General features: G+C 35.3%; 1 protein-coding gene and 1 long non-coding RNA gene across 6 annotated transcripts in view; one reads left to right on the top strand and one right to left on the bottom strand.

Annotated features, from left to right (window-relative positions):
* Positions 1–4,335: 4,335 nt before the first annotated feature.
* The window catches only part of LOC145973808 (uncharacterized), a 32,470-nt gene continuing 11,827 nt past the window's right edge, over positions 4,336–24,978 (bottom strand). Inside the window, exons 2-3 of one of the 2 annotated variants that reach the window (XR_014439549.1) lie at positions 14,814–14,962; positions 4,336–4,454 (exon numbers count right to left, since the gene is read on the bottom strand). This is a non-coding gene — a long non-coding RNA (uncharacterized LOC145973808). Of the gene's footprint in view, positions 4,455–14,225; positions 14,963–24,978 lie in introns of those variants that run through there. The other variant, XR_014439548.1, reaches the window with a different exon arrangement.
* Positions 17,556–24,978, top strand: part of LOC145973805 (uncharacterized) — a 254,234-nt gene continuing 246,811 nt past the window's right edge. For 2 of the 4 annotated variants that reach the window (XM_083103381.1, XM_083103379.1), the window contains exon 1: positions 17,556–18,451. The gene's annotated coding sequence lies outside the window, so the exon portion shown is untranslated. Of the gene's footprint in view, positions 18,487–24,978 lie in introns of all 4 variants that reach the window. The other 2 variants (XM_083103380.1, XM_083103376.1) reach the window with 1 other exon arrangement.

Genomic DNA, 24,978 nt, shown 5'->3' with positions numbered 1-24,978 from the left:
CGAGTGTGCGAGCCGGGCCAATTTACATAATCTCGTACGCCCAGAATCCCTCCTCGGCCTTTTCTCTCCCCTTTCTCCGTCCTTTCCCACCCCTTCTCATTCCTTTATCATCCCTTTTCCCCGCTTTCTACCGAGTACTAACTCGGGGTAGAGAAACTCGTCTCTTGTACACCGCGATCGAGGTCAAGGCTCCTCCTTCGAAAGTCCCTACCTTTGATCCTCGCACGATTCCCGTTCTAACTCCGGACCTCGAGTTCGGCGCACGCCGCTAGGAAAAATCTTAAATTCCGATCGCGATGAAAGATTCATGAAACGAGGAGTCGCGTGGCGCTCGCGAGCGCATGACCGCTTTGTGTTTTCATGATAGGCCGCTGAGTCAATTTTGGTTTATGTAACAACGGAGCCACTGACGCGGTGCGTTACGTTTGACGATCACATCGATTTTCGTTCGCGCAAACCGCATTCTGCACTCGGAAATGTCCGATACTGTCACTTAAGAATGCATTGGTTAAAGCGCAATATGCAAAATTTATACCTTCGCGAAATATTAAATCAAGAGCCAATAGTAGAATTATTTATGCGGTTCAAATGATCGTTTTTAAATCATTTATTAAAATTTAATTTAATTTTGAATTAAGTTTTAAGGCAGCAACAACGTTCTCTTCACTCATCTTCTATTTTAAGTAGGCTTTAATTTAGTCAAATATTACTATGGTGAGTAATTTATAAAGAGAATATTCTTTGCTCGTATGTACAACATGTATTAATTGTAAATTTATCTTAATTCAATTAAATCGTTCTATATACAGAATATAAAAAATCTATTATTATTTTTATTAATTTATAAAAAAAGATAATAAGATTGTACAAAGCTACATAGAAACACACGTTCGCCAACACGTATGTGTTTGTTCAACGGAATAAACAGTTTTATTTAGTTGGAATTAAATATTTAATCGGATGATCATACTTTCTAGATCGGGCCACGCTACATTTGCTAATGCGTAATTTAAAGTTTTATGAGATCGCACGCTGGGCGAATCGGCCAGGAAAAGCTGGAGAGAACTGATTTCCGGGCGACGAAATTGAGTCGGCAGAGACCCGCGTGTTACTCCCCGTTTTTGCCGAAATTAGCCGATCGCGGGAGAGCTCGGTGCGGACAGCCGATAATGATTGGAAACAGCGGCAACGCACCGCCGCATCGTTGATCGTTACAGTGGCTGATTGTTTCATGACCGTTTTATTATTTCGACGTATATATACGGGAATGCGCGGGGTCGCTCCGTCAGCCGTACGTTAATTCAATTTTCGAACAATCAGAACCGATCGTACGTTTTCCCTACATATAATCGATAAATAGGTCGCAACGCGATGAATTATGTTATGAGCCAATCTGCATTTACACAGCGCGTAAAACTACGTTCAAATAATTTTTAGAGAGACAGAGAAGAGAGAGAGAGAAAGAATATATGTATATCTCGATGAAATATATAAGATACTATGAATTTTTGAAATATTAATTTACAGAATATTTAACTGGGAATAAATGAATTTAATAAATTGTGTGCCTTTTATTGTATTTGCAAGTATAAAAATGTTTATTTGCATAAAATTTGGATAAAGTATAAATATTGTTTGGTCGCAATGTTTGCAATCAAAGTTCATGCAACGCCAATAGCTGACGTTGATTTGATATTGTCGAGTGGCCGATAAATTTTATTGAAATTTATTGTTAGTATTTACACCCAGACAATCCACATTAAATAAATTTAGTTAGAGCACTTTAATTTATTATTCGACTCCCGATATGAAACGATAAATATCGCTTTTAATCTGTCAGTGAGTCCTATATGCTCGGTCTCTCTTTCAGTATTTAATTATATAATAACTCTATTAAATCTATTAATATTAAAATTACATGTTAAACTCTGAATAATGGACTAATAAATTACAGATTAGAAGATATTATTTAATTCAATCTATCAATTTTAGACTAATAATAATAAATAAATTCCGGGCAGTTAAAATAATCTCTGGATTTCTAATTGATTTATCGTGTTATCGTTGGAATAACAATGTGTCAGGGGGAACACGCGTAAAACGCGTCATTCTGTTGCAAACAAGACTCTGCAAAAACCGCTCTCGTAAATTCGTTGAACTCTGATGCGCGACGAATTATGAAAGAGTTAACCGGGTTAAGTACGCTTGTCGTACGTTCGCGGCTGATTATCTCTCCTGTTCGACTAATAATTACACCGAAGCACCATTACACTATACTTCGTGTCGCGGTCTCGTTGCCACGTTAACCCGATTTTCCCCGGCAATTACAGTTGCCGCGTGCACAGAGAAACAATCATGTTCGCTGCGCCGGGGTGAAATGAATCTGGTAGACATTATAATTAGAAACGGACACCGAGCAAAATTAATACTGCGAAAATCATTCGGAGCCTAGACATCTTGAATCGTCTTTTGATCGATAATGTTGCTTTAGTTAAATGGTGTCGAAGCAAAACGATTCAAATAATTTTTTTTCACAACACTTGAGATCGTACATGTATACTTGTGTATTGAAGAAAGAAATGATTTCTAACCAGCATTTAAATATTTAACATTTCGTCGTATAACGAAAAATTAACATATTATCGTCACATTTTCACAGAATATGGTATTGTATACAGTATGTTACCGTATTAATTTACATCTAAGATTTTCCGTTAATAAGACTAAATTCTGCGAAGTTTAGATTAATTTCTGGTTACGACAAAGGAAATGACGACGAAGTAAATTACTGTAGCTAAAGGTAGCAATTAATATACATACTTGAGAACACACATACTTTCGGCAAACAAATTGTTTCGGTGAAGTTCGGATCGAAATTTGCCGGGGATTGTTTCACAAAGCGTCGACGACAATGACATTCTTATGGGATACACAAACCTATCGATGCGCATACAAAGTATCCGCGCGCTCGTATGCTCGTTGTAGATGAGCGAAAATGTGGTAGCGCTCTCGCACACGCGCGTGCCAGTCATATTCCGCCCTTTTTCGCCCTTTCAAAACCGCCGAGCCGGCGCGCAATGCAATATTAATTGTTCAGCTTCGTCACAACGGCGGCATTGTCGTCGATGTGCCATCGCTCCGTAATTTCGTAGTAATTATTTCTCTATTCAGGTACATTCCCGGAATTGTTTCCCCCATTCGACGAATATTGGATTTCTACCAACCATCATTTTTAAATGAGTAAAGTTATTATCGATTTCGCAAAATGCTTTTTCGATGTTAATATTGTTTCTGCAAATGTCCCCGCATTTTATCATAAATTTCCGCGAGTACAACATAATTATCGATATTTAAAGTTTATTTTGCGGAGACAAAGAGACTGGTACGTATGCATCTTATTATCTTTACGTTAAGATTTTTACGAGATTTTGCTGCATGATTTACGCATCGATGCGAATTCAAATAGGAACGTGACAAAAATACGAGTAATCTTTCTTACTCAGCGATTTCTTCTTCTCAAAATCATGGTACTGCGTTCCCCGATTCGTATAGACATTTTTGCGTAGTCGCGAATTATCTGGATTGTGCGTGAGAGGCACAATAGCGAGGGACCGCGTGTACTTGGCAAAGGGAGCTGAAGAGGAGCGGGAAGGAGAACGTAAGGAATGAAAGTTATCGCGAATATAGCGCACCCTCGCACAAAAGACCCTTAACGCCGTGCGCTCTGCGCGGTACTTTAGTTTACTAATGAACCCAGCTAGGGCTATGCTACTCGAAAAGCACTTTTACTTCTGTCATTCTGTCTGCCGACAGTCTGCAGACAGTTCACAATGGCTACTTTTGTAGTACGCTCTTCCTTACCTCCGTCATACGGATTTACAACTGATTCTATCTTTCACTGGACTTTCTTCTTCCGGATTTAAATAGAGGATACCGCGTACGAGACGAAATTTCGTCTCTTTCCTATCAGTTTTACGCGTTAAAACGGCATCGCTTTGAATGGTCGCGCACAGCGCGCATAAAGCGCAAAATTAAATTATTTCATGTTTCTCTCAGAGAAAGTTATGCAGAGAGAATGGCGTGATTCGAACAATACGACTGTTTACGAGGAGACGTAATTAGACATAATTAAATATAAATATATATTTACTTCGTTTAATTAAAATCTTTGTTAAATTACATATTAGTTTGGCTTGCGAAGAGAAACGTCGTAAAATTCAAAATAGAATCTATCTCAATTCTCCGAAATTTCAAATAAATAATTTTATAAATCTATATAACCTAATCAGAGATTTTCTTTAAATAATTAATTAAATCTGTTTTGATTATAAAATCGTTAAAACTTATCTAGTGTATCGATTATCTCAAGAGGCACGAAAAAAGTTAGGAAAGTTTAGTGGCTGGCTTCTATATATCCGAGAGATTCTGTCCATCACAGTCGACTGTTCCAAGATCTAAGCAAAATAAAAATGTACTGAAATTATTTTCTTGAAAATTTTTTATATTGAAAAAATATTTTATAAGAAAAAGGAAAATTTATCATTAAATTCACAATGTTAAATACACATGGAGAAACATAGATTAGAACATATGTTATATTCATGCTGCCGATTGATTTGATTATAATTTTGATTTTGATTTGGATAGCCTCTCGAAATTGAATTTCGATTCATATTTGAAATTGGAAAATATATTCAAGAGAGCGAACCGCGCGAAACTCGAACATTTGTCTTGCGATGAATTTTAATACGATTGCACGTAAACAATGTTCGAATAACCAAAGTACGTGTCGATCGGTGTCGCGGTTGTGTGAGCTAATTAATATTAATTAATATTATTAATATTAATTATAAATACATTGAGACGATCATCTATTGATGCATTCGACGCTCCCGATTTTTGTTCGCATGCGAAATTTGCGCGAGGAAGGGCGCGAAGTGATCGGGATCAAAGTATATACCGACGACGTGCAAACTGATCGATGCAACACTGGCGCGTTTAAAGTTAGATACATGTTAGATACATACATGCGTAATATTTTTATTTTAAGTATTGGCAATAACCCGGTTTTGCTTCATTTGAAATCTTTATAAAATATTTGAAAATAGATATATAAATAAACTTCAAGAGTACACATGCAGTTGCGTATATGAAAACTTATAATGTAAAATTATATTATATCGTGAAACAAAGACAGCTATATAATTGAGCAGAATTTATAACAGATATTATAGAATTTGATGACATGTCCCATATACCCACATACACTTAATAAGATGTGATTATAAAAACAATTAATTATCACATTCAATCTATACTTACATATCCTATTTAATTGTAAATGGTTGTCTCTATGCATCTAAGCGACGCAGAAAAACTCATTCGCGGGAAAATATATAAAACAAAGCCTAACTGAAAATAGAAACTTCAGCAATGTCGCAATTATTATTCTCATTCATTCAAGAGACATAATTTCGCGTTATAATCGCAAGAACGGATCGCTTTGTGACGCTAAGTGCTCTCTAAATGGAGGGAAAATGCTTCAACGATTCCTTTGAATCACTTGTTTTATCGAATAACGATGTTCTGAAATTTATCGAAAAACGATATGAATGTATTCAATAGCCTAGATTTTACAAGTCGATGGGTAAAGTTATGGTAGTTGCTGTCGTTGTTAATGATTGGTTTTTTTTTACGAGAAAACGGAAGACGAAACGCGAAGCCATGTGTGATGTCTAGTTAGATACGCGATCAATTTGTCGCAAAACATCGTGCAATTTTTAAACCATGTGATGGAATTTTAAACATTGAAACGATGAAATACTCGGAGAACTCCAATCCATTGTGCTACTTATTTTTTGCTGAAACAAACGTTTTGGCGTAGAAAAGTATACATTTTCTGCTTTCTCAAGTTGACCAATAAATCTAATTTAATTATAATAACACAAAGCTTTTTTTCTCAGAACACTATTGTATCTAATAAATTCATAAAATTATAATATTTTAACAATTATTTAGAATTATTCAATTTTAAATTATTACTTTTTTAATAATAATTAATAAAGTAAATGCAAACTTCTAGAATACGTTCGATTGTGCAATATATATGAAAAAATTGTAGACAATCGAATAAAAAATCAAGGTAATTTTCGCGTAAGTCAACTATGTTGTAAAAAAATTGATGGAAATGTTATACATTTTTTATTTATTGTGTAATTTCAAGCTTATTGTTCATGTAGCTTGCAACTAGGGTGCTTTTTTTACTTATTGTTAGCGCAATAAAATGCTAGAGTTACATACATTTTCTTCACCTTTAACCTCTTTCTACAACCTAATCTCTGAGTTTATTTTTCTTATTTTTTTATCGTCTAAAAACATCAATTATTTTAAATTTTATCTATATCTATGTTCGTCTTTACACTTCTATTTTATTTAATCAGGTAATTTATAACACTATCATATCAGTACTGGCAAATTAGATAATTATGAGATTGATTAACAATGACTGTGCTAACTATTTCATCATTATTTATACTCGTTGTCGGTACTGACTAGAAATATTTTAGTTAGTTAGTTACGAATTCGTTTAACGAGGAAGATAATGCGATAGTGTATTACTAATGAGCAATCGTGGATGCAAAGCAAATCTGTGGCTTGGTTCTAAAAGAGCCAATGTTAAATTTTGCACATTGGATTATTCAATATTTACGCATTTAATTTCATTGCAAAACAGTGTAAATTATAATGAATAAATTATAACGAAAATTAAATGTAAAATATTTCAATAAGATTCATATAAATTTTTTTTCAAAAAACAGTGCGACCGAAATATACATAAAACAATAAGCTAATAAAAGTAATAAATAAAGTATTTCCACATTGTTTCTAATTAGGATTTAAAGGCGAACGATCCTTTCGATGTGTTGAGAGATATAGTAATATCTTTTGAGCAAATTAATAATAGCTTCACACGATTCGCCATCGTATGTATTTTAATATATGCAGTCGAGCTTTATACATCAGATCGTATTAATGTTCATGAGACGCTATTCTCTCTGTTCTCGCGGATTTCGCTACAAGTGCCACGAACATCTTTAACATCGTAACAGAAGTGAATCCAGGTATGAACGATCGTCTCGATCTCCCATTGGATTACGCGGCCACGTCTACCGCGGTTATTTTTAATCGGCATCCATCGCTTCGCGCGTGCCAGTGTTTTTCACCAAATGTCATTCTTCAAAAACGTGTTTCGTGCGATGCTCGAATGTACGGACAGTCAAGTGTGTTTCGTAATATCCGCAAGTGTAACTGAACAGTGCAACACATCAAGTATCATCGAGGGATAACTTTAATGGATTATTTGAAACGAGGGATTGCTACCTAGAATATGGGTGTATTTTCACATATCTTTCATTATTTCTTGATTTTATTCACACGCAATGTCAAATTTAATACATGAGGGTATTATATTATATCTTTTACATCTCTATAAAATTTCTCTTATAATATTACATAATATTATTCTATCATAAAATTTTATAATCTATAATTGGTGTAATTATGGAGATTTTTTAAATTTGTACTTTTAACAGCAAAATTTTTATATATAAATAAAATACAAAAATTAATGAACATTATAATAAAAAAATATTTTTTTCCAAAGAGAGGTATTAAATTAATTAAGGTATGAAATTTTCTCTAAAACGATTGAATCACTCTTGAGATATGCATATATCCTTTTCTTGAAATGGTTGGGTCGCGATAACGCGTTCCATTGCATTTCTAGCGTATGAGCGCTGGAATTTTTCATCATCATTGAGAAACGATGGAAAAGTAGGAGAGCATGGTTCTCTTTTCGAAATTCTATCGTTAACAAAAGGTCACGTGGCGCAAATGCGAGATATTTTGGCTATCCACACATCGTCGACATCGTCATCGGTTTTGCTTGCTCTTTCTAAGAGCGCGGATAATTTCGACGGGATGGAGCAGGTGTTAACGACGGTTCGTATTTAGGTCTCCCCAACCATATTTTCGACGCTTATCCGACGTCGTGCGTCCATAAAAGCCCGGTATAAGGCTAAGGGAATGGAGCGAATGAGAAAGAGAAAGAGAAAGAGAACGAGAGAGAGAGAGAGAGAGAGAGAGAGAGAGAGAAGGACTTTTCGTGCGCGACTCTAGGAACCCTTCGGCCCTATTTCGGTGAAGAGTTTTCGTAATAATGCGTATCCTGCGTGCGCAGCGCCATAAATATATCCGTGGTGGAAGCTCGGGGTGGCGGGCTTTACCCTCTAAGTGCGAACGTAAACTTCGTTAACGAGAAACTAATTCTCCGCGCGCAGTGGCATAAGAAAGTTTTGCAATTTGGTGGACGAGGCGGAAGGAGCATGATGCACAGGCGGTGAATTACGGTGTAAATTAACACGCTACTCAAGGTCGCTGATGCAGTTTACCCCAGGCTGACGACACTTTTGTCTTTCATACGACGCGAGATTCTCGATTCCTAAAGGCATTAAGACGGCCGTGCGCCAGCTTGAATATGCCCGAAATGCAATTTGTGCGTAGCATCTAAGATTATTACACGCACGTAGACTAACATTATTTATCGCCTATTAATTTCGATTATTATCCTCTGGATCGCAGATAATCAATTGTCACATGTTGAAGTTTGTCCATGCTATTATTGGCTCTAATATTATTTTCTTAATAAAATCTCGAGTTTTTCTTAGCAGAATAAAACAAAGCGTATAAAGTATTTCATACATTAATATCACTAATATCTACTGAATATCTACATTAATATCACTAATAAAGAGTAACGTTTATCTCGAAGAGAACCAAGTGTCTTGAAAATACATTTTTTATTCACCTACTAAATAGACTTTCAATATCTGAGAAATTCTTTCATGATATATCCGCATCTCGTTCTTTATGAAAGTATGATATCGTACACTCGACCTACCTTCTACATTTCCAACGAACCATTCCTCCTTCTTAAGAAGTTTACCCCGACTTGCGTACTTGCCGAAGATCGCGATGGAGCCGGTTCCTCCAAGGAGCACGAGAGCTTCGTGTACCTCTTTACAATGGAATACGTTACCTCCCGAACGATCTCGTTATGCGTGAGTATACATATGCGCGTGTTTATCCAAGTCGCGGAGTAGCAGCGAAAGCTGGAGAGAGAGGAAGAGAAAAAGAGAGGGACTCCTTCCTCTCTCTTTTTCGTTTCTATTCTTTCGTTCGGTTTTCCTCTCTCTTACTTCTTACATAAAGTCCATAATCGATAGCTGGTATCTTTTTTTTCATGAAAGATGCAAAACGCTCAATCTCCATCTTCTATACTCGATCGCTTATTTTCGATTTCACTCGCGATGCTTAAACAATATCGTGTTATGTCATGCACACAATGTGATAACGAATAATCCCTTGTTCTTGTTAACCAGCGTATTAAAAGTATGGCATACAAAAAACATGAGCAATAAGACGTAAATAGAAAATAAAAACTTAAAAAACAGAAACTTCAGAGATATAAATATTATTAAATTTTATATCAATTTTTAATTTAATGAGAAAAATGTAACAGGATTAAAAATTGTTATTAATATAGATCGAGGAGCCCGATTTGAATTGTAGTGCCATTGAAGAGAGAAAGAGAGATTAATATAGATTTAGGTCGTATTTGCCATTTAACAAAACACTGATTTATTTGTTACGTCAACTCTTAATCTATTATGGATTTCATTTTGGATAAAGATAAATTAAATTAGAGAACTCTTAATTGATAAATACAAATAAAAATATTTTCTATTTAGTTTAACATTTTTAATAAAATATATCAGTTTTTTCCGAAAAAAACTGACATGAATTTTATCGAAAAATGGAATCGAAATATGGAATTCTGCCAATCCTGGCAATAATGTGTTAAAAATAGATGCAATCATATATCTGTAATCTCATGAATGGATTGTTCTTCAGTAGATTATACAAAATCTTTTGAAATAAGTGAATTAAATATTTATTTATTTTTTTAGCACATTACGTATACCAATACTTACAAAAATGTTTTTTTGTAATATTCTATTAATTGATTACAAAATTTAAAAAATTTGGATATTTCTATTCACACGCATAATTAAATCCGTTTGATTGACATATGATTAATTAGTTTTATACCGGTTAATGCCATTTACACGCATTTTGTAAAGAATGTATATTATTATAAATATCGAATAAGCGTGTTGAGATATATTCGTAGTGTTAATCATGCATCGATATCGATTTTTTCGACGTTTTCTATTTAGTTTATATTTAGACGTAGCTTATTTAGTTTATATCTAGAAAAAATTGAGTTAAATTAGCAATATACAAGTTTAACTAGCCTACTCGAATGCACATAATGGTATATTTATATTTAGAAATCAATAATATGTGTAACAAGTGTGGTATCCAAAAAAAACAACGGGCTATGACACGAGATAGAAGCTAGTCGATACGCCTTGGTTGCAGCATTATATAGGATAGCAAAAAATATAATAGAGATAGAAACACACACACATGTATGTATGTATGTATATATATATATATATATATATATGAGATTTGAAACGGGGGATCAAATTGCGTTTTCTGGATTTGCACGAAAAGATCCACGAAAATGGTTAGGTGATACAGTTCAAATTACAGGATAGGAAGGGCGAAGGGAATGATGTTATTTACCAATAATTTACTGCAGTAGCGTTACCCTCTTTTCTGTTCTATATAGCTGGATATGTAGGGACAGATTGATATATCTATAATGCATCCGTTGGGAATGTTGTCCATTTCATCTTACGCGTCTGTATCGATACATCTCGGTGTATATATATATATATTAAGAGAGATTCGTGTAGAGAGATACGTGTATATGTACACATATTGCAAATGATATATGTACGCGTGCCGCAGATATGCACATTGTGCACATACGCGCATTGTCAACATACTTTGCACCAACGATTCAAGCCGGTATAATTTTGGCGAGATCAGATTTCGATGCCATTAACACGAAAATAATTTCCGCGTATTAATGATAAAATATATCATAATATAAAATAATGTAAAATATATCTTTTCGTGACTTTTTTACTTGTATAGCGTACAAAAGAACATCTTATTTACTATACGAGTTAGATTTTATTTTATACATTTTGATTTTAATATTAAAAGATTATTTCTTAATTTTATTTACTTAATATGAAAGTTTTATATGTTTAATCTTACATGTGTGTGAAGCTGATGCATCATTTCGTAAAAACTCATAAATAATTAAGAGACAATTCTGAATTTATTTTCAATGACTTTATTTTCAAGTTCTGTAATTCGTGATAGTTTGAGCATGTAGCTATTAAATTAAAAAAAGTTATAAAATAACAATTAAATTAAAGAATAGCTAATTATTAAATTAAAGGAAATGTCTTTAAAAAATTGGGCAATGTTTCATTTTATTCTACAAGATTATTTTTATGGTTTTTTTCTCAGATTTTCGAACATTTATAACTTTACATGAATTTTAGAAAGAATTATTTTAAAAACAAAAAACATCACATAAAATAAAGTAGTCAGAAGAAAACGTATATATGTATGTACTTTACATGAGAGGATAGTTAATTTTCAGCGTTCTATTTATTTTAAAATAATTTTGAATTATTATTAGCATATTCATGTTTTTTTTCTAAAGAGTTCTTATCATGAGCGTTATTAAAAAATGTTTTAATTATTTTCTTTTTGTTCGAAAAAATATGTGCTTTAGAATCAGACAATATATATTGATGAAAAAAATATAGATATAGATATTTGCTTCGCGAGAAACAGTTTCATAAATTACATATTTTCACATATAACAAAAGAAACTATTGTCAGAGGAAAGAAACTACAGATAATGGAAAATAATTTGCTAAATTGGAATGGACTCGTATGTTGATTTAATTTTTGGTAACGTCATTTTTATGAGAATTTTCTCGATTCGGTAATTTTTTTTTTTTGCTAGGAAGAAGAAAGAGTCACAATATACATGCACTCGTGCGCGTTAAGACACACAGCTGCGATTCGTATCGATAGTAGCAAAATCAGTATGCAGGCAGTGACTAAAACCATATCGCATGCAACGCGACACATGCGACAAATAGCTAAAAAGGCCGCGTTGTTCGGATGTACCTTTACATATTCACGCTATGTGGCGTGTTAAGGTGCATTTACAGGGCGTGAGACGCGGATCGCAACGACGTATATACGATGCTGCAAGATGACGCATTCTCGTTCGCGGCAGATTGGCGCGAACGCCACTTTTCGACGCGATATGCACAGTCCAACTTTTCTTATTTTTACATTCGTGACACGATGCAGATCGATTTAATTTCAGTGTAAACATATGTGCAAGAATTATAAAACATTGGTAAAAAAATTGGCAAACTTTCGTCTATCTAATTAATGCCTTATTTTGTTAATAAGTAATTCCTCTAATATCTTTTCGATTGAATGTGTGTCGGGTAAAGTTATCTGAATAAAATTAGAAAAGTTATAAATTAAATAATTGATTCCTTTTCTAGATTATAAAAGTGGCCAGACAGCGAAATAAAATTATACGAAGTTTTTGCGGACTTAATGTATATTTTAATTTACTTTTTTATTTACTTATATAAAATGTTTAAAGAATTAAATAATATTATTAAAAAATCTGATTAGAAAAAGTTAATGGAATATAAAATTCTTTTGAGTTAAATTAAATGTAATTTCAAAATTTTAATTATATAGAACGCAAAAGTCTTTTGATGCGAGAATAGTAGAAAAAATATTTGTTTAAATGAAAATAATTATCGCAGTTACTTGAACTTTCTATTCTTCTAGATTTAATGTAAAATGTCACTAACACCTTAATCATGATGTTCTTTTAATGCCACTTTAAACAATTTATAATTTACGACAGATTTCAAGATAAAATTTTATTTATAATTTTAAATGTCGCATATATATATATATATGTTTATCTTTATTTATATTGTATTTATATTTTATTTATATTTTATTTATATTTATATTATATTGTATTTATTTGATTGTATATGTGTGTATTTTTCTTCTTTGGATATGGTTTTTTATTACACGATACAAAAATTATAGATAGAATTCTATCGCAAATTTGGTGATAAATAATAAATCCTCTATAGTGGTCTTTTTACTCGTATAAAGTATCATTGTATCATATATCGAGTTTGTAGATAAAAATTCATAACGGTTGCGCTGCGAGTTGTCTGCGTGGATATAGAGATTCATCATGTTGTTCTCCAGGACGATGCGACTCGATGCAACCCCCGTATTCTGCGTCGGTTGCATGCGTAGTACGCTGGCCTTTACATTTTGCGTTCGCCATTGCCGTCATCCGCGTATCGAACACTTACAGACAGTTCTCGATTTGCCGCGGTTAATGCGTTCTCTAGGGTGTAAATCAAATACGCACAAAGCGAGAACCGATTTTGCGCGCACGCAATACAAGCGGTTCTTGTTCGGCGCGCTTTTGATTTACGCGGCTTTGGATTTACATGATAGTTTTCGGGCATTGCATTAATGCGTGCGAGTCGAATCGAGTCGGATCGAGTTGAGAGAACTGCACATCGGTAACATCGCGTGCAGTTTTCATCCCTTCGAGTACATACATACGTCAAGTACGTGTGCGCAGGTGCGTGCGCGCACTCACCCCTGTACGTACAGAGATCCGCATGCGCTTACACGTACACCCGTACGTGCGGCGTATGCCGATGGGTGGTTGCGGTTTGACTCCGGTGGCTACCGGATAGGCCGCCGTTATTATCCGTAACTCGCGTTGCGGTTGGAACGGAGCGAACGCGCTCGAAAATCCTCTGCTCGAGAAGTCTGCGTCAGCAACAATCTCCGTTCCGTAAGATCCCTCGTGTTCTTGAAGAACGAAAAACAAAACGAGTACCTTTAAATCTAAATGAATGTCTGTGTCGTAAATAAAAAGCTTGAATATCGTGGAGCATCTTCACCTAGTAAAAATCTATCTAAATTTTATTTTTTTCAAAGTATTTTAAAGAATATTTCAAAAACATTGTTTTATTATCGTGCATTAATTTATAAAATGACAAATATTACGTAATTATTATTTCTTAAAAAATAACGCATTTAGCGATTACTGATATACGGCTTCAATTTTAGAATATATAAATAATATTTAAAGGCTCTACGGAATTTATTTATTTTTTTATACTTATATTTATTATGTTTTATATTTATTTCTTTTTTTATAATTGGATAATATTGTTATTATTTTAATGTAGCTTTTGCAACATTTTATCATGAGATCATGGATAATAACTTGAATAAATTGAAATTATAGAGAGATAGATAGAAGAAGTATTGCATGGGGAGATAATCTTTTTTGGGAGGGATAAACGATCACGGAACTAAGAATGCTGCCAAAATACATAATGCGTGTCCGAGGTTTCCGTATCGACATTCGGAAGTGAGCGATTGAATTAAATTCCTCGTTGAGTGCTTCCGCGATATAAGATATGCGCTCGGGTTTTTGGGGAAGGAAGGGCCTCGGGTCTAACGTGAAATATTTTACTATTCGGCGGAGAGGGCTCTCGTCCCTTTTCATCGTATTCTTGGGGAAAACTGATAAAAGGATCTGGGAGAATATGTGGAGGATGGGGTCGGTTTGTAGAGAAAAGGAGGGAGACTCCTGGTTTAGGGTTTAGGGTGGGTTTTCGCGTATCCCGCGGTAAAGCTTCGTCGGTGCGCCGTAGAAACGATCGGATTACCATTTTTTAGCGCCCACCATCCACCCAGCGAGAAAGCATGGTCTCTTGTTCTCTCGCCATCCACCAACAAGTAATTCCGTGTTTTCAATCTTGGCGAATGACGCGGAAAGAACCCTGGCTTCCGCGCCGGGCGAGCAGTCGTTCGGCTTCTGAAACAAATGTCGCTGGACCATAAACTAAATTAGCACTTAGCGCTGAAACGAAACTGCCCGGCTTGTCGTTGAAGTCTTAGCTGTTTACGGATCGACTTCTGTTTACGACAAATAACTATCAGGTTCGATTTAAGTCTACTGCACATTAGTCATGTGAAATGATACGCAGAAAAATTGGAATGTAAATGGAAACGCAGAATTTCATTAAAATGTAAATAGAATCTATCCTAAAATATTATATTAAACAAGAAAACCAATATTTAATAAAATAGAATAAAGTGTAACGTATATCTGTATAAATAATGTTGGTGTATTTTTCTAATATTTATTATTAAAGAAATTTTTTAAATAAAAATTCTAAACGCACACGAAAAAGAGAGAAAGAGAAATTAGATAGAGTAACTAAAAATATATAAAGATATTTTAAATGTCTGAAATATGCATTACCATGAGATTATCTGACATTATCAATTTTCATCATTTTATATTAATATGAATAAAATTATTTAATGACTTTATTATGTATGATGCAGAGCGAAAAATAATTCATCATGTTGAATAAAGATGTGGCGAATATATCATAAATCATATTTTTTATAAGAGGAAAGAAAAAAGAAACAAAGAAATCATTTTAACGTACATTTGTGCTGCACGAATTGTATTGCAAAATGCGACTTGTGAAATATTCTTTACACACATTCCGCAACATTCTTTCGTTGCTTGTTGAACAGTGCAATTTGATTCTAAGTTCCGTGAATTTTCTTACGAAATACCAAGGATGGATGTTAGCTATAGACGGATGATTTTTAGTCTCTCTTGTTGCCCTTCGAGGATGCGGTCGACAGCATTCGAGACATGCTCTTCGAGAACCTTTATGAAATCGTGGCAAAGCATACCTGGCCCGAAAAAGCAGAGGTTGCCCGGCGCGATCAGGTATGCCGAGAATGGACTGCAGTTCTGCCAATGGGAGGGGTATCGTTTCCGAAGGGTGAGGAAAAGGGATGCTTGTGAGCCACTTCGATATCTCTTTCATATCGGATGCTGATGGTTTTCTTTCCCATGAGAGGAACATCGAGACCGGAAGCCAAAAGCGTACACAATAACGTGTGATACATTTGTGTCTGACATTGAAAATCCGATCGTGACAGAAAATTTTGAGCTTTTTACAATACAATATTATTTTGTAATATACACACACACATATGTTTATATATAAAATTTGTAACACATATATACTTTTATTTCGTAATTTTTGAGTCGTAATTTTGAGCCAAATTTAGTTTTATAAAATAATATAGTGCTGTTGTGTTTGAAAAAATGTATACCTTAATAAAAAAAATAAGAAAAATAATTTATTAAATAAATCTATTAATTTTCCAAAATACCTTTTCTTTATTAAAGATAAAAATTGAAAAATTTTATTGAATCTACTAAATAAATTTTTATACGTAATATTTTTTACAAAATTTAAACGCTTTCAAGAATACATGTTCAATTTAGTGCCTTACATAAAAGAATGAAAAATTGGATAAAAATATGAGAAAGAGTCTATTAAACATTTTATTCCATGAAAACTCTATATATTACAAGAGGTATTAATTTAATATATAAATGAAGATAATAACGTAGAGCGCAAATATATATACAAGAACTCTTGTGCTTACGCGATAAGTAGCTTTTAACATGCGGCAGATTATATCGATTAACAAACTAGCTATTATTTAGCGCTATTTTCTCCGATTTCATAAACACAACAAATGAATAATAGAAATTTCTATTTGTGGAAACAGCGGAAACTTACTTCCCATATTGTTGATATAATGTCAAAATAAATCAATATTAAAAATTTAAAAATTTATTTTAATTTATTTTAAATTTATAGGCATGTTTCATAAAATCGGAAAAAAATAAAAAATACACTATCCTAATAAATAAAACTTATTTATGCGTAATAATTTTTAGTTTTTATAAGAGTTGCTCTTATTATGTAAATTATATATTTGGTAGTTCTCTCGAATATGTATTCTTTCTCTCTATAAATAAATTATGTAAATTTTTAATGTTTATAAATTTCGGCGTAATAAACGTTAAATTTCTTTAATTTTCATTTTACTAAATCCTCAACTGTACTAAAAGTGATACATAAAACTGATATAAACTCATACACAAGATCCATTCACGAATATTTGAATCAAATCGATTAAAATGTTACCAAATATAATCAAATCATTACATCGAACTCAATATCTTATGAAATTAATTCCTGCGGAAAGAGATTTTTTAGAAACATTTTTTCAAACGCGTAGGCCCAAAAAATTCACCCTTTTTTGCCGATTTTTTCCGGTATTTATAAACTATGATTTGTAATAAATTAGAATAGATAAGAGATATCAATTCCCATAGTTCGCGAAACTCGAAGGTCCAACTTGGAATACGGCACTGATGCGGTAGGGTGGAAGAACATAAGGGAGGGGAGGCCGCGCGACAAGGGTTGGGAAAGCCGAAGCGTGGCTCCTCCGGGTGGGGGGAGATGGTACCTCGAACGACTACGCGGGCCTGTCGGGTGCCCCTCTGTTCAGTCCGACCCGGACGTTCGAGGGAGACGCATCCGTCTTCTGTGTTACGTACACGCACCAGTCATACGCACGTTGCGTCTCTCGCTCTCGTACGCGCTCGTAGGATTCGTATCCCGAGGCAGTTTCCGATCTGTGGGTGCCTGTTTTACACACGTACACACGCACAGAGAGGGAAAAAGAAAGGAAGAAGGAGAGAGTCTCGTACTCTGGGAAACGACCTCGTGCGCGCGGTACACGAGGCCTCCTCGGACGAAAACGGAGCACACGTTTGCCTACGCGCAACGTAGACGGATATTTAAACGTGTCGTCCGCGGCGGGGAGAGAGAGAAGGATACACGGGGGAGGGAGGGAGAGAAAGCGAAGAAAAAGCTCTCTCTGGGCCGTCTCGCCGCCGGCTTTCCACGGCCACGAATCGATACCACGCGACCGTCGTCGTCGTCGTCGTCGTCGTCGCTGCCGCCGCCGCCGCCGCCGCCGTCGCCGCGTCGCTTGTTCCTCTCTCTCTCCCTCTCTCGCGAACGCGTGGCTCTTTCTCCGCTCTTTTTGGCTTTCTTCCCCATCGTTCGTTTCGGCTCGGAAGAAGCGGAATCACGCCGCGACGAGGACCGACGCGACCAGGTATATCGCCTGCTCGCGACGCCTCGAGGTGCGCGACGTAGCTCCGAGCCCATCCCCGGAAAGGTACGGTAACGGTGATGGTCTGTTTGCCCTGTTGAAGCCTGTTCCGTAAGCGTTCGAGGGTTTTCACCCTTGTCTCACGAGGAACGGTGATTACGCGCGACCAGGATCGGCGGGACGACCGGTTGATGTGAACTTTTATAAGTGGCGGTTCAGTGACACGTGACGCTGTCAGTTCTCGTCGCATTTATCTCTCTTGGTGTATTCTGTGACGAACGGGGTAACGCGACAGGTGAGACACTTCGCCACCTCCTGATCGTCGTAAAAGTAAGGAAAATTGCCTATTTTAAGCGTTGATGGTTCTCCCTTTTATCCCGCTCCGATCCGTCCCAGGGCGAATTCCGGAGCTAGTGAAATTACATTCACGAAAAGGCGATTATCTTCGTCGCCGACTTTCGGCATTTATGCATTTGAATTATTACGCTTGTAAATTATACGCTTGGCGACCGACCAAATTGCTCCGACACCGTTAATTTAAAAGTCTACGGTTTCGTCGCGACGCTCGCGTATCCGTCTTCGTTAAATTCACTAATCGCGCGACTTATATTCGCGTGAACGTCGCGTGCTCGACTTAACCATCCACGATCACATTGGTACTTAACAGCGCGAGTCAATCGCGATAATTAATCTCTCGCCATAATTTGCACTCGAGTAACTTTGTTGTTAACATCCTTTAAGATTGACAACTGTGTGTTTTAACGTTTAAAGGATTATAAAATTATTCATGTCATATGAAGAAATTAATATTTATTTTAAAATCCTACTGTCTCTTTCTCTCGATTAACATAACGGAGCACTTTTTGCGTTAATGATTTTAATATTAATTTTGTTGAAAAATTGTTTTTGTTATTTTATTATAATTAAATAATAATTACGATTGAATCTGATATTGGCTTATTTGCAAAATGCGTCTTTATATTGTTGTTTTGTTTTCACAAAACAATATATATTATACAGCGTATTGTGTCTATTTGAATTCGAGGTGTTTATTTTAGTAATTTATTTTATTTTGACTGTTCTCTCTTCTCCTTTTCATCTTTAGCAAATTATAAAATTTACGGTGACATTAATATATGAAAATTAATAATTATGAATCATTGACATTTCTTTGCCATTGATTTGCGAATATATTTTTGTTATACTTTCATTTACGCTTTTAATCTGCAATATATTCTATAATATTATTTATTACCTACAATTTCTCACGCAAAGCATGTTTTTCCAGTTTAATAATTTTACAATGACAGATGTGACTGATCGTAACTTTCAACGTTGAATGGATTTCTCATGAATTCTTTAGTGTTCATTATTTTTCGCATTCTTCGTATCCATTATACATAAGTAACAAATATGTGTCGCAAGATCTACTAGACGTCTTCTTGAAAATATTCTTGGTTGATTCAATATCTCGATATTGAAAAATCTCATAAAGTACTAACGAAAACTGTGAAAATCTCGCATGCTTGAAACGTTTGTTCCCATTGTCGAAAAATTAATCGCCTTTAACAGGTCTAATGTTAGAGATACGACCGACGAGACGGACAAAGCGAGCAGTCGTCAAACGAGAGAACTTGTGCGGGCACATTCTCCATTCTGGTATAATTTATGCCCCCGACATGCCATACGACGACCGACGCGGACTGCCTCTAATATTTTGGAGAATCTCTTTATATTCTCAAAGATGATCCGTTGACCACATTAACCCTTTAACAGTACAGAGTTCACTTTGTTCAATGTTTAAGTGCATTCAAAGACAAAGATAAATTAAATTCATCATTATTACACAATTTTTAATATATTGTAGATATATTTTTTGTATAATTCCTTAGGTTCTATTGTTATTTATATTGTTGACCATTGAATTTTATTTTAGTTTTTAATGAGAAAATCAACTCTAAGTATAGTTAAAAGTACAGTTTTATTAAAAAAAATGAGTTGATTATATAATAAATAGTTTTTATAGTTATTTTTTAAATGGAGATAAAAATTTATTTAATTAAGAAAACTTTTTATTAATTTGTAATTCATAGTTATAAAGAAATCCGCATTTAAAAATACTTATTTTCTTATTATATTATTTCAATAACAACAGATATTTCTCATCTATTTTTTGAATATTTTGCCAGTAAACAGAAATTTTGACTTAAATTCTTCAAAATTTTATCTAATGAATATGAATATAATATATGAATTAATTACAAATGTTTATGGCAGAATCGAATGTCAGTCTCATTAGAATTGCTCGCTTTCGAAATGCTATGATGCTGAGATAATAAGAGAGAGAGAGTTGCTTCTTGGGGAAAAATTCGATCGATTTGTAGAATCGAGTATCGTTCTGCGTAAATAAATGATCGAGCGTGAAAAGCCAGGGGAGAAAGTACACAATAACAGACCTATAATTTTCCTCCCTCGCCTATATAGACTTATAGACTTGGCACGTCGCAGGACGGCGTGACAGATATTACCATCGCTCTGAATTCTCTCTCTTCTTTGGCAAAAGAGAGCGGGGAATATAAGTGTACATTTCACTCGTTATTGTTGGCTGAATTAATTACGAATTTATGAAAGGAAGTTACGAGAAAAGAAACGGAAAATTCTCGGCTCGATGCTCACCGGAAGTGGAAATTCGTCGCAGATATGAATGCTTATATTCTCGTCTCCCTTCCTCTCCGACTTCTCTTAGAATAGTACGCCGAGCTATATGAAGCTTGCAGAGCGGAGATGATATCCCTATACTTTAGCGCGCTTAATACAGCGGCACGTTATTGTGTGTCTCCGGAGTTCTTGCCGGGAAACCCGACAACTTTGTTTCAAGGGCTCGCGTTGTCCAAGATACCTGTGGATTAAGACACGATGAATATCATTTAAAACAGTATCATAAGACCAAAGGGAACGAGTTGACAACGAATACGGTTGCTCTGTCTGTTTAACAGTATTATAAAGTACAAAATTACTATCTAATTTGAATGTTTTAGAATTTTACTAATGTAATTATACTTATAATTATATAATTATATATATAGTAAATTATAAATAATATAATTATATATATAGTAAATTATATAATATAATTATATATATAGTAAATTATATAATTATATTATATAATATAATTAGTATATATAGTATATTACTATATATAGTAAATTAAATAATATAATTATATAGTAAATTATATAATTATATTATATAATATAATTATATAATTTACTAGTATAATTGAGAGAAATAAGTAACGAAGACGAAGTGTGAAAAATAATTAATAGCGTCATACAGATATTCCAGCGATTATCGAATGTGAAAATCATTATTTAATATTCGGACATCATTGAAAATTAATATAGAAATTTTCGGTTAACGCTTGTATTACTCGATCGAAGACGATTTTTCCGTCAAGGCAGCTATACTCGAGAACTTGTGGGCGGTATCTGCGCGTAAAGATGTTCTCGCCTTATTCCAATATACCTTCGTCCAAAATGCCTTCGGAAAGGGTTCCCCCGTTGCCGTAAAACAGAAAATCTCACCGGCAGCCTCGCGCGGCCCCGATCGATCGTAACCTTCGCAACGTCATGTACATGCAACCTTCCCCGATCTTGCTAAAAAAAAAGACATTGGTTCAACTTATAGACCCATATGGTTCCTACGAAACGATGACACGTACGCTTATTTAAATACCAAATAAATCGTTTTCTTCGCGTCGCGAATCTCGTGGTCTGTGATTTTCGTGCCGTCGTCGTTGTCGTTGTCGGAGGGTCGTGATCGTCGTCGTGTCGTCGAGGGTGTCTTCGGGGAAGGGCTGGTGGGACGTGCCTCAAACGAGGCATAAAATCGGAGATGAGTCTGTCGTCGCGGAGCGAGTCGGCCTGAATCGAGCGAAAGAGAAAGGGTCGCGAAACCGTTTCGAGCTCCACGGGGCGTATTAATCAATGCAGAAGAATAGCCCCTCGCTCTCGCTGCTGCCCACCCTTTTTGTCGACCGTTCTGTTGTTGGTGCGTATAATCGCGAACGTATATATTTTGTCTGCGAATCCCGGGCGCTACCGGCAACCGAGGATGATTGAGAATGAAAGAATTATCACGCGACATACAATGATGCGCAACATTTTTTTTTCGAATTTCGGCAACTTGATTTTTTCCTCTCGATGAAAATTGGATTAGGGATATTAGCTACTTTCCCAACTTTTTAATTTGCGATACTAAGTCTTCCGCCAACTGACTCTCGAGAAGTAAGATTCTTAATCAAGGTAAAGTGCATTTGTAACTAATGGAAAAATAAGATTTTCTACTTGCACTTCCGAAAGTTCATCCGTTATAACTCGCGCTATTAACAATCTAATATCTTCTTTAAAAGATGGGATGGATTTAAGATGTTCAAAGGATATCCGCGTAGATAAAAAAAATTACTTCATTTTTTTATACACAATTGAAAATGGTGCTAATACGCTTGAAAATTACTTGTGATAACAGCGATTAAATTAAAAACTGTTGCTTCGACGATAATTTTTAGTTTTGAAAAAAGAACGATGTATAAAAACACTATAGAATAATTTTATTAATTTTATTTTATTTCCCTACTACAGGTATTAATTATATATATATATATATAAATGAATAATCTAATATAACACATTTATATGACTTATGGCATATCATATGTAATTATGTGTGTTGAATCAAATATATGAAATATTATTTAAATATTATAAAAAATATCCTCTCTTTAAACACTATTATGGCATTCCCAACATTTTTCAGTTTTACTCTTTGAATTTTAGAAACAATTTGCGCTACGCAAATAATTAAGAGAAAACATTATCGATTCAATGTATCTATAAAGAATCAGAGTCGATATCATTCTACCTTCAACAGACAATCGCAGAGAGAATCACAATATCGCGTTCAATGGAAATGATGTGGCTTCGTTTCCGGCTGTATAGAATTTTGCCTCGTTTTCTCGCTCTCGTTCCCTTAACCGGAGTGCTGTGAAACGAATCGCGCGATGATGACGATAACAACGGAGTTATTTTTTACGAGCTTTTCTCTCGGCGACGCCTCTCAATGTCCGAACTCTTCGCCCTTTCACCTTTTTCTCTCCTTTCTGTCGACCTACGAATTAATAACCGTTCCGTAGCTGCGGGATTAAAGTATCCTCTCCCGGAGGGGTGGATTCGAGGACTCTGAATCCGCAGAGGGCGACGGGGGGAGACAGCGGGATTGGCCGCGAGAATTAATCACTCGTTCAATCTGCGCGAAATCACGCCGTGTAATCGTTCACCGGGTTCGTTATTAGCGCTTGGAGCGCTGTAAAGCGACCGCGTGTTGTATTGTAGTTTCGTCGTTGCCGGTTTGGTAGAAATGGCGGCAAATCGAATGTTTCGATTAATTGGCACCGAGCGACCTTCCAGCTTTTTGCTCATCTCCGGTGCTCATCCCGATGTTCTTTGGCGTGGAACATCGAACGCGCTTCCAGCCATCGGTTTCATCGTCTTGCTTTCGATCGCTCGTCTTAACGAGTTCGCTGAGCAAGAACAAAGTCAAATTCGTAGTTTTGTTCTTGTACAAAATGTTATCAAACTGAAATGTTATTTTTGCACATTCTGTTGAAGCTTAGATTCTTATTTTTAATATAACTTTAGAGATATAAAAGAATTTAAATTTTTATATAGGAAAATACATGTTAACTTTTAAATCTAGATTCTTTGCATTATTGCTGTTTATTAATAAAATGTTGCGCAACCAATCTGCAACCTAAATAGACGTGAGAATATTCTTTAATTTCTATACAGAAAAATTAGAGAGGTAACTTTGTATATTTGCGACTTTTTAATTCGGAGCAAAGCGTGTTTCGTGACGTTTCGAACCGCTCGCGGCGAATAAATGCTAGACAAGAGTCCGAGCGGAGGAGCAACGTCCTTAAGCGGAGCTCCATTTCGGGCCAAGAATTTTAGAGAGACAAAGAGGATAACATTAGAGTCCTTTAGGGTGAAGAAGCACGCGAGAGGGAAGAAACGAACGGACGCGAGCCGCGAGAAAAAGAAGGGAAGTCGGACTAAGACTGATAAGACCTCGTTATGGATTCCGGCGGCGTGCCGGGGTAGGACGTCCTCATTGCCCGAAGTGTCCTGCAAGATACGAAATAATGTCGGCGCGCGCGCACGAACACGCGGAAACGCGAGGATAACTTATCCCGTCCACGCCCCATGGAATTCCTCCTATCTGCCTCTCGAAACTCGTATCTCCGTTTCCGTGACTCATCTCTCTCGCTTCCAATCTCCTACTCTCGGGACAAATCTCGCTCCGGGATCGTGACTACCCTTCCGAAAATAACGTATATCTGGGCGCGATTAGATCCCACGGACTTTTCGAGAGAACTCTCGAAAAAAGATTGCAAGACGTTTCGTTCGCGAGATTTCGGTCCGTACGTTATATGCGATCGTAGTCGCATAATACCATACCGGGAATCTTTCGACGGGATAACATTATACGTCACCTGAAAACTCTAAGGCGAGATCTCAAGTTTTAAAATTGCATAAAAAATAGCGCATGTTTCTATTAAAATACGCGCAGTATTTATTTCATAAAATATTCAAATATGAAGACGATTATATTTTTGATATTTTAATAAACCAATTATCAATTTATTTATATCTTTAATGAGAGGTAAAAGAGATGTCGAAAATCGAACTTATTTTTATATCTTTTATTAATATCAATTTAATGAGCATTATTTTTGTAACATATGTATAATGGTTTATAAAT

Source organism: Camponotus vicinus, unplaced genomic scaffold (genome assembly GCF_025532165.1).
Source record: "Camponotus vicinus isolate PSW18456_S1 unplaced genomic scaffold, iyCamVici1.0 SCAF_6, whole genome shotgun sequence".
In the NCBI taxonomy this organism is placed as follows: domain Eukaryota; kingdom Metazoa; phylum Arthropoda; class Insecta; order Hymenoptera; family Formicidae; genus Camponotus; species Camponotus vicinus.
Note: the sequence above shows the minus strand (reverse complement) of the source record. Positions and strands in the feature narration are given on the sequence as shown.